The 12,273-nt window shown below is 43.0% G+C and overlaps 10 non-coding genes across 10 annotated transcripts; all 10 read right to left on the bottom strand.

Annotated features, from left to right (window-relative positions):
* Nucleotides 1-1,806: 1,806 nt before the first annotated feature.
* TRNAI-AAU (transfer RNA isoleucine (anticodon AAU)) lies at nt 1,807-1,880 on the bottom strand. Its single transcript has one exon. It is a non-coding gene; the product is annotated as a tRNA-Ile (tRNA).
* A 1,070-nt stretch (nt 1,881-2,950) lies between these two features.
* On the bottom strand, nt 2,951-3,058 carry TRNAI-AAU (transfer RNA isoleucine (anticodon AAU)). The gene is made up of 2 exons: nt 3,021-3,058; nt 2,951-2,986 (listed from the first exon to the last, which is right to left on the bottom strand). It is a non-coding gene; the product is annotated as a tRNA-Ile (tRNA).
* A 2,346-nt stretch (nt 3,059-5,404) lies between these two features.
* TRNAI-AAU (transfer RNA isoleucine (anticodon AAU)) lies at nt 5,405-5,478 on the bottom strand. The gene has a single exon. It is a non-coding gene; the product is annotated as a tRNA-Ile (tRNA).
* Nucleotides 5,479-7,297: 1,819 nt separating this feature from the next.
* On the bottom strand, nt 7,298-7,371 carry TRNAI-AAU (transfer RNA isoleucine (anticodon AAU)). The gene has a single exon. It is a non-coding gene; the product is annotated as a tRNA-Ile (tRNA).
* A 676-nt stretch (nt 7,372-8,047) lies between these two features.
* On the bottom strand, nt 8,048-8,121 carry TRNAI-AAU (transfer RNA isoleucine (anticodon AAU)). The gene has a single exon. It is a non-coding gene; the product is annotated as a tRNA-Ile (tRNA).
* A 1,071-nt stretch (nt 8,122-9,192) lies between these two features.
* On the bottom strand, nt 9,193-9,300 carry TRNAI-AAU (transfer RNA isoleucine (anticodon AAU)). The gene is made up of 2 exons: nt 9,263-9,300; nt 9,193-9,228 (listed from the first exon to the last, which is right to left on the bottom strand). It is a non-coding gene; the product is annotated as a tRNA-Ile (tRNA).
* Nucleotides 9,301-9,976: 676 nt separating this feature from the next.
* TRNAI-AAU (transfer RNA isoleucine (anticodon AAU)) lies at nt 9,977-10,050 on the bottom strand. The gene has a single exon. It is a non-coding gene; the product is annotated as a tRNA-Ile (tRNA).
* A 726-nt stretch (nt 10,051-10,776) lies between these two features.
* Nucleotides 10,777-10,850, bottom strand: TRNAI-AAU (transfer RNA isoleucine (anticodon AAU)). The gene has a single exon. It is a non-coding gene; the product is annotated as a tRNA-Ile (tRNA).
* A 275-nt stretch (nt 10,851-11,125) lies between these two features.
* On the bottom strand, nt 11,126-11,199 carry TRNAI-AAU (transfer RNA isoleucine (anticodon AAU)). Its single transcript has one exon. It is a non-coding gene; the product is annotated as a tRNA-Ile (tRNA).
* Nucleotides 11,200-11,873: 674 nt separating this feature from the next.
* TRNAI-AAU (transfer RNA isoleucine (anticodon AAU)) lies at nt 11,874-11,947 on the bottom strand. Its single transcript has one exon. It is a non-coding gene; the product is annotated as a tRNA-Ile (tRNA).
* Between the last annotated feature and the right edge of the window lie 326 nt (nt 11,948-12,273).

Raw genomic sequence — 12,273 nt, 5'->3', positions numbered from 1 at the left:
AGGGGGATTTTTTCTTCCCTTGGAAAAAAAATGCCTAAGTCATTCACACATAAAACCCTTATCCTCACAACAACCTAAAGAAAAACTACATGTGATCTAAAGGAAATTCATGAATATGACAATTATCTTCAAACTGACTTGTAGCCTGCATCACATTTAAGTAGAACTGGGACAAAGAAGGTTAAATGCATCTCATTGGTCATTTCCCACAGCAGTACTGACCTGTGACCATTTATGGACTGCTGCTTCCAACAAAACAGCAAACTAGTCATAGTAAATCTAAAGCTGTGGGTGGGAATTCTGCATCAATCTCATGCTTCTGCAGAAATATTTCCCAAATTGACAAAGTGGCCAATACTGGGATCAAATCCGCTAACTTGGCGTGATTAGCACCATGCTCAGTCAGAAAAAGTATGCCTTCTGACTGGAGCATAGGAGGGAGGCCAGTTGCAGGGGGGAGTTTTCTTCCCTTGAAAGAAAATGCCTAACTCATTCACAAATACAACCCTTATCCTCACAACAACATTGGCTATGTCCCGCAGCAGTACTGACCCGTGACCATGTATGCACAGCTGCTTCCAACAAAACAGCAATCTTGTGTTAGTAACTCTAAAGCTGTGAGTGCCAATTCTGCATCAATCTCATGCTTCTGCAGAAATATTTCCCAAAATGACAAGGGGGCCAATACGGGGACCCGTGACCTTGCCATTATTAGCACCACGCTCTAACCAAATGAGCTAAACAGCCAGCTGAGAGGTTTGTTTCTGACTCAAGTATAAGCAGGAGGCCAGTTGTAGGGGGATGTTTTCTTCCCTTGGAAAAAAAATGCCTAACTCATTCACAAATACAACCCTTATCCTCACAACAACATTGGTTATGTCCGCAGCAGTACTGACCTGTGACTATGTATGCACAGCTGCTTCCAACAAAACAGCAATCTTGTGTTAGTAACTCTAAAGCTGTGAGTGCCAATTCTGCATCAATCTCATGCTTCTGCAGAAATATTTCCCAAAATGACAAAGTGGCCAATACGGGGATCGAACCTGTGACCTTGGCGTTATTAGCACCACGCTCTAACCGTGACCTTGGCGTGATTAGCACCACGCTCTAACCAACTGATCTAACCGGCCAGCTGAGAGTCTTTTTCCCTTGGAAAAAAATGCCTAACTCATTCACACATAAAACCCTTATCCTCACAACAACCTAAAGAAAAACTACATGTGATCTGAAGGAAATTCATGAATATGACAATTATCTTCAAACTGACTTGTAGCCTGCATCACATTTAAGTAGAACTGGGACAAAGAAGGTTAAATGCATCTCATTGGTCATTTCCCACAGCAGTACTGACCTGTGACCATTTATGGACTGCTGCTTCCAACAAAACAGCAAACTAGTCATAGTAAATCTAAAGCTGTGGGTGAGAATTCTGCATCAATCTCATGCTTCTGCAGAAATATTTCCCAAATTGACAAAGTGGCCAATACTGGGATCGAATTCGCTAACTTGGCGTGATTAGCACCATGCTCAGTCAGAAAAAGTATGCCTTCTGACTGGAGCATAGGAGGGAGGCCAGTTGCAGGGGGGAGTTTTCTTCCTTTGAAAGAAAATGCCTAACTCATTCACAAATACAACCCTTATCCTCACAACAACATTGGTTATGTCCGCAGCAGTACTGACCCGTGACTATGTATGCACAGCTGCTTCCAACAAAACAGCAATCTTGTGTTAGTAACTCTAAAGCTGTGAGTGCCAATTCTGCATCAATCTCATGCTTCTGCAGAAATATTTCCCAAAATGACAAAGTGGCCAATACGGGGATCGAACCCGTGACCTTGGCGTTATTAGCACCACGCTCTAACCAACTGAGCTAACCGACCAGCTGGTCTATCCTGTTTCTGACTGGAGCATTAGAGGGTGGCCAGTTGCAGGGGGATTTTTTCTTCCCTTGGAAAAAAAATGCCTAAGTCATTCACACATAAAACCCTTATCCTCACAACAACCTAAAGAAAAACTACATGTGATCTAAAGGAAATTCATGAATATGACAATTATCTTCAAACTGACTTGTAGCCTGCATCACATTTAAGTAGAACTGGGGCAAAGAAGGTTAAATGCATCTCATTGGTCATTTCCCACAGCAGTACTGACCTGTGACCTTTTATGGACTGCTGCTTCCAACAAAACAGCAAACTAGTCATAGTAAATCTAAAGCTGTGGGTGGGAATTCTGCATCAATCTCATGCTTCTGCAGAAATATTTCCCAAATTGACAAAGTGGCCAATACTGGGATCAAATCCGCTAACTTGGCGTGATTAGCACCATGCTCAGTCAGAAAAAGTATGCCTTCTGACTGGAGCATAGGAGGGAGGCCAGTTGCAGGGGGGAGTTTTCTTCCCTTGAAAGAAAATGCCTAACTCATTCACAAATACAACCCTTATCCTCACAACAACATTGGTTATGTCCCGCAGCAGTACTGACCCGTGACCATGTATGCACAGCTGCTTCCAACAAAACAGCAATCTTGTGTTAGTAACTCTAAAGCTGTGAGTGCCAATTCTGCATCAATCTCATGCTTCTGCAGAAATATTTCCCAAAATGACAAGGAGGCCAATACGGGAACCCGTGACCTTGCCATTATTAGCACCACGCTCTAACCAAATGAGCTAAACAGCCAGCTGAGAGGTTTGTTTCTGACTCAAGCATAAGCAGGAGGCCAGTTGTAGGGGGATGTTTTCTTCCCTTGGAAAAAAATGCCTAACTCATTCACAAATACAACCCTTAATCTCACAACAACATTGGTTATGTCCGCAGCAGTACTGACCCGTGACTATGTATGCACAGCTTCTTCCAACAAAACAGCAATCTTGTGTTAGTAACTCTAAAGCTGTGAGTGCCAATTCTGCATCAATCTCATGCTTCTGCAGAAATATTTCCCAAAATGACAAAGTGGCCAATACGGGGATCGAACCCGTGACCTTGGCGTTATTAGCACCACGCTCTAACCATGACCTTGGCGTTATTAGCACCACGCTCTAACCAACTGAGCTAACCGGCCAGCTGAGAGTCTTTTTCCCTTGGAAAAAAATGCCTAACTCATTCACACATAAAACCCTTATCCTCACAACAACCTAAAGAAAAACTACATGTGATCTGAAGGAAATTCATGAATATGACAATTATCTTCAAACTGACTTGTAGCCTGCATCACATTTAAGTAGAACTGGGACAAAGAAGGTTAAATGCATCTCATTGGTCATTTCCCACAGCAGTACTGACCTGTGACCATTTATGGACTGCTGCTTCCAACAAAACAGCAAACTAGTCATATTAAATCTAAAGCTGTGGGTGGGAATTCTGCATCAATCTCATGCTTCTGCAGAAATATTTCCCAAATTGACAAAGTGGCCAATACTGGGATCAAATTCGCTAACTTGGCGTGATTAGCACCATGCTCAGTCAGAAAAAGTAAGCCTTCTGACTGGAGCATAGGAGGGAGGCCAGTTGCAGGGGGGAGCTTTCTTCCCTTGAAAGAAAATGCCTAACTCATTCACAAATACAACCCTTATCCTCACAACAACATTGGTTATGTCCCGCAGCAGTACTGACCCGTGACCATGTATGCACAGCTGCTACCAACAAAACAGCAATCTTGTGTTAGTAACTCTAAAGCTGTGAGTGCCAATTCTGCATCAATCTCATGCTTCTGCAGAAATATTTCCCAAAATGACAAAGTGGCCAATACAGGGATTGAACCCGTGACCTTGGCATTATTAGCACCACGCTCTAACCAACTGAGCTAACTGACCAGCTGAGAGTCCTGTTTCTGACTGGAGCATAAGAGGGAGGCCAGTTGCAGGGGGATTTTTTCTCCCCTTGCAAAAAAAATGCCTAAGTCATTCACACATAAAACCCTTATCCTCACAACAACCTAAAGAAAAACTACATGTGATCTGAAGGAAATTCATGAATTTGACAATTACCTTCAAACTGACGTGTAGCCTGCATCACATTTAAGTAGAACTGGGACAAAGAAGGTTAAATGCATCTCATTGGTCATTTCCCACAGCAGTACTGACCTGTGACCATTTATGGACTGCTGCTTCCAACAAAACAGCAAACTAGTCATAGTAAATCTAAAGCTGTGGGTGGGAATTCTGCATCAATCTCATGCTTCTGCAGAAATATTTCCCAAATTGACAAAATGGCCAATACTGGGATCAAATCCGCTAACTTGGCGTGATTAGCACCATGCTCAGTCAGAAAAAGTATGGCTTCTGACTGGAGCATAGGAGGGAGGCCAGTTGCAGGGGGGAGTTTTCTTCCCTTGAAAGAAAATGCCTAACTCATTCACAAATACAACCCTTATCCTCACAACAACATTGGTTATGTCCCGCAGCAGTACTGACCCGTGACCATGTATGCACAGCTGCTTCCAACAAAACAGCAATCTTGTGTTAGTAACTCTAAAGCTGTGAGTGCCAATTCTGCATCAATCTCATGCTTCTGCAGAAATATTTCCGAAAATGACAAAGTGGCCAATACAGGGATCGAACCCGTGACCTTGGCGTTATTAGCACCACGCTCTAACCAACTTAGCTAACCGACCAATACAGGGATCGCACCCGTGACCTTGGCGTTATTAGCACCACGCTCTAACAAACTTAGCTAACCGACCAGCTGAGAGTCCTGTTTCTGACTGGAGCATAAGAGGGAGGCCAGTTGCAGGGGGATTTTTTCTTCCCTTGCAAAAAAAATGCCTAAGTCATTCACACATAAAACCCTTATCCTCACAACAACCTAAAGAAAAACTACATGTGATCTGAAGGAAATTCATGAATTTGACAATTACCTTCAAACTGACGTGTAGCCTGCATCACATTTAAGTAGAACTGGGACAAAGAAGGTTAAATGCATCTCATTGGTCATTTCCCACAGCAGTACTGACCTGTGACCATTTATGGACTGCTGCTTCCAACAAAACAGCAAACTAGTCATAGTAAATCTAAAGCTGTGGGTGGGAATTCTGCATCAATCTCATGCTTCTGCAGAAATATTTCCCAAATTGACAAAGTGGCCAATACTGGGATCAAATCCGCTAACTTGGCGTGATTAGCACCATGCTCAGTCAGAAAAAGTATGCCTTCTGACTGGAGCATAGGAGGGAGGCCAGTTGCAGAGGGGAGTTTTCTTCCCTTGAAAGAAAATGCCTAACTCATTCACAAATACAACCCTTATCCTCACAACAACATTGGTTATGTCCCGCAGCAGTACTGACCCGTGACCATGTATGCACAGCTGCTACCAACAAAACAGCAATCTTGTGTTAGTAACTCTAAAGCTGTGAGTGCCAATTCTGCATCAATCTCATGCTTCTGCAGAAATATTTCCCAAAATGACAAAGTGGCCAATACGGGGATCGAACCCGTGACCTTGGCGTTATTAGCACCACGCTCTAACCAACTGAGCTAACCGGCCAGCTGAGAGTCTTTTTCCCTTGGAAAAAAATGCCTAACTCATTCACACATAAAACCCTTATCCTCACAACAACCTAAAGAAAAACTACATGTGATCTGAAGGAAATTCATGAATATGACAATTATCTTCAAACTGACTTGTAGCCTGCATCACATTTAAGTAGAACTGGGACAAAGAAGGTTAAATGCATCTCATTGGTCATTTCCCACAGCAGTACTGACCTGTGACCATTTATGGACTGCTGCTTCCAACAAAACAGCAAACTAGTCATAGTAAATCTAAAGCTGTGGGTGGGAATTCTGCATCAATCTCATGCTTCTGCAGAAATATTTCCCAAATTGACAAAGTGGCCAATACTGGGATCAAATTCGCTAACTTGGCGTGATTAGCACCATGCTCAGTCAGAAAAAGTATGCCTTCTGACTGGAGCATAGGAGGGAGGCCAGTTGCAGGGGGGAGTTTTCTTCCCTTGAAAGAAAATGCCTAACTCATTCACAAATACAACCCTTATCCTCACAACAACATTGGTTATGTCCGCAGCAGTACTGACCCGTGACTATGTATGCACAGCTGCTTCCAACAAAACAGCAATCTTGTGTTAGTAACTCTAAAGCTGTGAGTGCCAATTCTGCATCAATCTCATGCTTCTGCAGAAATATTTCCCAAATTGACAAAGTGGCCAATACGGGGATCGAACCCGTGACCTTGGCGTTATTAGCACCACGCTCTAACCAACTGAGCTAACCGATCAGCTGAGAGTCCTGTTTCTGACTGGAGCATTAGAGGGTGGCCAGTTGCAGGGGGATTTTTTCTTCCTTTGAAAAAAAATGCCTAAGTCATTCACACATAAAACCCTTATCCTCACAACAACCTAAAGAAAAACTACATGTGATCTAAAGGAAATTCATGAATATGACAATTATCTTCAAACTGACTTGTAGCCTGCATCACATTTAAGTAGAACTGGGACAAAGAAGGTTAAATGCATCTCATTGGTCATTTCCCACAGCAGTACTGACCTGTGACCATTTATGGACTGCTGCTTCCAACAAAACAGCAAACTAGTCATAGTAAATCTAAAGCTGTGGGTGGGAATTCTGCATCAATCTCATGCTTCTGCAGAAATATTTCCCAAATTGACAAAGTGGCCAATACTGGGATCAAATCCGCTAACTTGGCGTGATTAGCACCATGCTCAGTCAGAAAAAGTATGCCTTCTGACTGGAGCATAGGAGGGAGGCCAGTTGCAGGGGGGAGTTTTCTTCCCTTGAAAGAAAATGCCTAACTCATTCACAAATACAACCCTTATCCTCACAACAACATTGGCTATGTCCCGCAGCAGTACTGACCCGTGACCATGTATGCACAGCTGCTTCCAACAAAACAGCAATCTTGTGTTAGTAACTCTAAAGCTGTGAGTGCCAATTCTGCATCAATCTCATGCTTCTGCAGAAATATTTCCCAAAATGACAAGGAGGCCAATACGGGGACCCGTGACCTTGCCATTATTAGCACCACGCTCTAACCAAATGAGCTAAACAGCCAGCTGAGAGGTTTGTTTCTGACTCAAGTATAAGCAGGAGGCCAGTTGTAGGGGGATGTTTTCTTCCCTTGGAAAAAAAATGCCTAACTCATTCACAAATACAACCCTTATCCTCACAACAACATTGGTTATGTCCGCAGCAGTACTGACCCGTGACTATGTATGCACAGCTGCTTCCAACAAAACAGCAATCTTGTGTTAGTAACTCTAAAGCTGTGAGTGCCAATTCTGCATCAATCTCATGCTTCTGCAGAAATATTTCCCAAAATGACAAAGTGGCCAATACGGGGATCGAACCCGTGACCTTGGCGTTATTAGCACCACGCTCTAACCAACTGATCTAACCGGCCAGCTGAGAGTCTTTTTCCCTTGGAAAAAAATGCCTAACTCATTCACACATAAAACCCTTATCCTCACAACAACCTAAAGAAAAACTACATGTGATCTGAAGGAAATTCATGAATATGACAATTATCTTCAAACTGACTTGTAGCCTGCATCACATTTAAGTAGAACTGGGACAAAGAAGGTTAAATGCATCTCATTGGTCATTTCCCACAGCAGTACTGACCTGTGACCATTTATGGACTGCTGCTTCCAACAAAACAGCAAACTAGTCATAGGAAATCTAAAGCTGTGGGTGGGAATTCTGCATCAATCTCATGCTTCTGCAGAAATATTTCCCAAATTGACAAAGTGGCCAATACTGGGATCGAATTCGCTAACTTGGCGTGATTAGCACCATGCTCAGTCAGAAAAAGTATGCCTTCTGACTGGAGCATAGGAGGGAGGCCAGTTGCAGGGGGGAGTTTTCTTCCCTTGAAAGAAAATGCCTAACTCATTCACAAATACAACCCTTATCCTCACAACAACATTGGTTATGTCCGCAGCAGTACTGACCCGTGACTATGTATGCACAGCTGCTTCCAACAAAACAGCAATCTTGTGTTAGTAACTCTAAAGCTGTGAGTGCCAATTCTGCATCAATCTCATGCTTCTGCAGAAATATTTCCCAAAATGACAAAGTGGCCAATACGGGGATCGAACCCGTGACCTTGGCGTTATTAGCACCACGCTCTAACCAACTGAGCTAACCGACCAGCTGGTCTGTCCTGTTTCTGACTGGAGCATTAGAGGGTGGCCAGTTGCAGGGGGATTTTTTCTTCCCTTGGAAAAAAAATGCCTAAGTCATTCACACATAAAACCCTTATCCTCACAACAACCTAAAGAAAAACTACATGTGATCTAAAGGAAATTCATGAATATGACAATTATCTTCAAACTGACTTGTAGCCTGCATCACATTTAAGTAGAACTGGGACAAAGAAGGTTAAATGCATCTCATTGGTCATTTCCCACAGCAGTACTGACCTGTGACCTTTTATGGACTGCTGCTTCCAACAAAACAGCAAACTAGTCATTGTAAATCTAAAGCTGTGGGTGGGAATTCTGCATCAATCTCATGCTTCTGCAGAAATATTTCCCAAATTGACAAAGTGGCCAATACTGGGATCAAATCCGCTAACTTGGCGTGATTAGCACCATGCTCAGTCAGAAAAAGTATGCCTTCTGACTGGAGCATAGGAGGGAGGCCAGTTGCAGGGGGGAGTTTTCTTCCCTTGAAAAAAAATGCCTAACTCATTCACAAATACAACCCTTATCTTCACAACAACATTGGTTATGTCCCGCAGCAGTACTGACCCGTGACCATGTATGCACAGCTGCTTCCAACAAAACAGCAATCTTGTGTTAGTAACTCTAAAGCTGTGAGTGCCAATTCTGCATCAATCTCATGCTTCTGCAGAAATATTTCCCAAAATGACAAGGAGGCCAATACGGGAACCCGTGACCTTGCCATTATTAGCACCACGCTCTAACCAAATGAGCTAAACAGCCAGCTGAGAGGTTTGTTTCTGACTCAAGCATAAGCAGGAGGCCAGTTGTAGGGGGATGTTTTCTTCCCTTGGAAAAAAAATGCCTAACTCATTCACAAATACAACCCTTAATCTCACAACAACATTGGTTATGTCCGCAGCAGTACTGACCCGTGACTATGTATGCACAGCTTCTTCCAACAAAACAGCAATCTTGTGTTAGTAACTCTAAAGCTGTGAGTGCCAATTCTGCATCAATCTCATGCTTCTGCAGAAATATTTCCCAAAATGACAAAGTGGCCAATACGGGGATCGAACCCGTGACCTTGGCGTTATTAGCACCACGCTCTAACCATGACCTTGGCGTTATTAGCACCACGCTCTAACCAACTGAGCTAACCGGCCAGCTGAGAGTCTTTTTCCCTTGGAAAAAAATGCCTAACTCATTCACACATAAAACCCTTATCCTCACAACAACCTAAAGAAAAACTACATGTGATCTGAAGGAAATTCATGAATATGACAATTATCTTCAAACTGACTTGTAGCCTGCATCGCATTTAAGTAGAACTGGGACAAAGAAGGTTAAATGCATCTCATTGGTCATTTCCCACAGCAGTACTGACCTGTGACCATTTATGGACTGCTGCTTCCAACAAAACAGCAAACTAGTCATATTAAATCTAAAGCTGTGGGTGGGAATTCTGCATCAATCTCATGCTTCTGCAGAAATATTTCCCAAATTGACAAAGTGGCCAATACTGGGATCAAATTCGCTAACTTGGCGTGATTAGCACCATGCTCAGTCAGAAAAAGTATGCCTTCTGACTGGAGCATAGGAGGGAGGCCAGTTGCAGGGGGGAGTTTTCTTCCCTTGAAAGAAAATGCCTAACTCATTCACAAATACAACCCTTATCCTCACAACAACATTGGTTATGTCCGCAGCAGTACTGACCCGTGACTATGTATGCACAGCTGCTTCCAACAAAACAGCAATCTTGTGTTAGTAACTCTAAAGCTGTGAGTGCCAATTCTGCATCAATCTCATGCTTCTGCAGAAATATTTCCCAAAATGACAAAGTGGCCAATACGGGGATCGAACCCGTGATCTTGGTGTTATTAGCACCACGCTCTAACCAACTGAGCTAACCGACCAGCTGAGAGTCCTGTTTCTGACTGGAGCATTAGAGGGAGGCCAGTTGCAGGGGGATTTTTTCTTCCCTTGGAAAAAAAATGCCTAAGTCATTCACACATAAAACCCTTATCCTCACAACAACCTAAAGAAAAACTACATGTGATCTAAAGGAAATTCATGAATATGACAATTATCTTCAAACTGACTTGTAGCCTGCATCACATTTAAGTAGAACTGGGACAAAGAAGGTTAAATGCATCTCATTGGTCATTTCCCACAGCAGTACTGACCTGTGACCATTTATGGACTGCTGCTTCCAACAAAACAGCAAACTAGTCATAGTAAATCTAAAGCTGTGGGTGGGAATTCTGCATCAATCTCATGCTTCTGCAGAAATATTTCCCAAATTGACAAAGTGGCCAATACTGGGATCAAATCCGCTAACTTGGCGTGATTAGCACCATGCTCAGTCAGAAAAAGTATGCCTTCTGACTGGAGCATAGGAGGGAGGCCAGTTGCAGGGGGGAGTTTTCTTCCCTTGAAAGAAAATGCCTAACTCATTCACAAATACAACCCTTATCCTCACAACAACATTGGTTATGTCCCGCAGCAGTACTGACCCGTGACCATGTATGCACAGCTGCTTCCAACAAAACAGCAATCTTGGGTTAGTAACTCTAAAGCTGTGAGTGCCAATTCTGCATCAATCTCATGCTTCTGCAGAAATATTTCCCAAAATGACAAAGTGGCCAATACGGGGATCGAACCCGTGACCTTGGCGTTATTAGCACCACGCTCTAACCAACTGAGCTAAACAGCCAGCTGAGAGTTTTGTTTCTGACTCAAGCATAAGCAGGAGGCCAGTTGTAGGGGGATGTTTTCTTCCCTTGGAAAAAAAATGCCTAACTCATTCACAAATACAACCCTTATCCTCACAACAACATTGGTTATGTCCGCAGCAGTACTGACCCGTGACTATGTATGCACAGTTGCTTCCAACAAAACAGCAATCTTGTGTTAGTATCTCTAAAGCTGTGAGTGCCAATTCTGCATCAATCTCATGCTTCTGCAGAAATATTTCCCAAAATGACAAAGTGGCCAATACGGGGATCGAACCCGTGACCTTGGCGTTATTAGCACCACGCTCTAACCAACTGAGCTAACCGGCCAGCTGAGAGTCTTTTTCCCTTGGAAAAAAATGCCTAACTCATTCACACATAAAACCTTATCCTCACAACAACCTAAAGAAAAACTACATGTGATCTGAAGGAAATTCATGAATATGACAATTATCTTCAAACTGACTTGTAGCCTGCATCACATTTAAGTAGAACTGGGACAAAGAAGGTTAAATGCATCTCATTGGTCATTTCCCACAGCAGTACTGACCTGTGACCATTTATGGACTGCTGCTTCCAACAAAACAGCAAACTTGTCATAGTAAATCTAAAGCTGTGGGTGGGAATTCTGCATCAATCTAATGCTTCTGCAGACATTTTTCCCAAATTGACAAAGTGGCCAATACTGGGATCAAATTCGCTAACTTGGCGTGATTAGCACCGTGCTCAGTCAGAAAAAGTATGCTTCTGACTGGAGCATTGGAGGGAGGCCAGTTGCAGGGGGGAGTTTTCTTTCATTGAAAGAAAATGCCTAACTCATTCACAAATACAACCCTTATCCTCACAACAACATTGGTTATGTCCGCAGCAGTACTGACCCGTGACTATGTATGCACAGCTGATTCCAACAAAACAGCAATCTTGTGTTAGTAACTCTAAAGCTGTGAGTGCCAATTCTGCATCAATCTCATCCTTCTGCAGAAATATTTCCCAAAATGACAAAGTGGCCAATACGGGGATCGAACCCGTGACCTTGGCGTTATTAGCACCACGCTCTAACCAACTGAGCTAACCGGCCAGCTGAGAGTCTTTTTCCTTTGGAAAAAAATGCCTAACTCATTCACACATAAAACCCTTATCCTCACAACAACCTAAAGAAAAACTACATGTGATCTGAAGGAAATTCATGAATATGACAATTATCTTCAAACTGACTTGTAGCCTGCATCACATTTAAGTAGAACTGGGACAAAGAAGGTTAAATGCATCTCATTGGTCATTTCCCACAGCAGTACTGACCTGTGACCATTTATGGACTGCTGCTTCCAACAAAACAGCAAACTAGTCATAGTAAATCTAAAGCTGTGGGTGGGAATTCTGCATCAATCTCATGCTTCTGCAGAA

The sequence above is a fragment of the Ambystoma mexicanum genome, chromosome 1p, assembly GCF_040938575.1.
Source record: "Ambystoma mexicanum isolate Mex_15411 chromosome 1p, UKY_AmexF1_1, whole genome shotgun sequence".
In the NCBI taxonomy this organism is placed as follows: domain Eukaryota; kingdom Metazoa; phylum Chordata; class Amphibia; order Caudata; family Ambystomatidae; genus Ambystoma; species Ambystoma mexicanum.
This window is presented reverse-complemented; position numbering and strand designations above follow the sequence as displayed.